Genomic DNA, 1,192 nt, shown 5'->3' with positions numbered 1-1,192 from the left:
TCCCAGCACTTTGGGAGGCCTAGGCGGGTGGATCACGAGGTCAAGAGATCGAGACCATCCTGGTCAACATGGTGAAACCCCGTCTCTACTAAAAATACAAAAAATTAGCTGGGCAAGGTGGTGCGTGCCTGTAGTCCCAGCTACTCAGGAGGCTGAGGCAGGAGAATTGCCTGAACCCAGGAGGCGGAGGTTGCGGTGAGCCGAGATCGCGCCATTGCACTCCAGCCTGGGAAAAAAAAATGTTCAGTGGTGTTTAGTGTTTTGCACTACTTTCATTTGTGACATAAACTTTGCCATTTTAACTATTTTAAGCGTAAAACCCAGTGACGTTAATTCCATTCAAAATGTTGTACAGCCTACTTCTGTATAGTGCTAAAGCAAGAAAAGAGAAATAAAAAAAGAAAATGTACAACCATCACCACTATCTATTTTGAAAACTTTATCACCCCAATAGAAACTCTGTCCCCATTAAACCACTCCCCTGCTTCCATTCAGCCCCTGTAAACTCTGATCTACTTTCTGTCTGTATGCATTCGCCTATCCTGGACATTTCATATAAATGGAATCATGTGATCCGGCTGTAGTGGCTCACACCTCTAATCCCAGCACTTTGGGAGGCCAAGGTGGGCAGATCACCTGAGATCAGGAGTTCAAGACCAGCCTGACCAACATTGTGAAACCCCATCTCTACCAAAAATACAAAAATTAGCCAGGAGTGGTGGCCAGCACCTGTAATCACAGCTACTCAGGAGACTGAAGCAGAAGAATTGCTTGAACCCAGGAGGCAGAGGTTGCAGTGAGCTGAGATGGTGCCATTGCACTCCAGCCTGGGTGACAAGGGTTAAACTCCATTTCTTTTTTTTTTTTCTTTTTTTTTTTTGAGACGGAGTTTCGCTCTTGTTACCCAGGCTGGAGTGCAATGGCGATCTCGGCTCACCGCAACCTCCGCCTCCCTGGTTCAGGCAATTCTCCTGCCCCAGCCTCCTGAGTCGCTGGGATTACAGGCACGCACCACCATGTCCAGCTAATTTTTTGTATTTTTAGTAGAGACGGGGTTTCACCATGTTGACCAGGATGGTCTCGATCTCTTGACCTCGTGATCCACCCGCCTCGGCCTCCCACAGTGCTGGGATTACAGGCGTGAGCCACCGCGCCCGGCCCAGACTCCATTTCAAAAAAAAAAAAAAAAAAA

The sequence above is a fragment of the Sapajus apella genome, unplaced genomic scaffold (assembly GCF_009761245.1).
Source record: "Sapajus apella isolate SASKATOON/1434 unplaced genomic scaffold, GSC_monkey_1.0 scaffold2, whole genome shotgun sequence".
Lineage (NCBI taxonomy): Eukaryota > Metazoa > Chordata > Mammalia > Primates > Cebidae > Sapajus > Sapajus apella.
Note: the sequence above shows the minus strand (reverse complement) of the source record.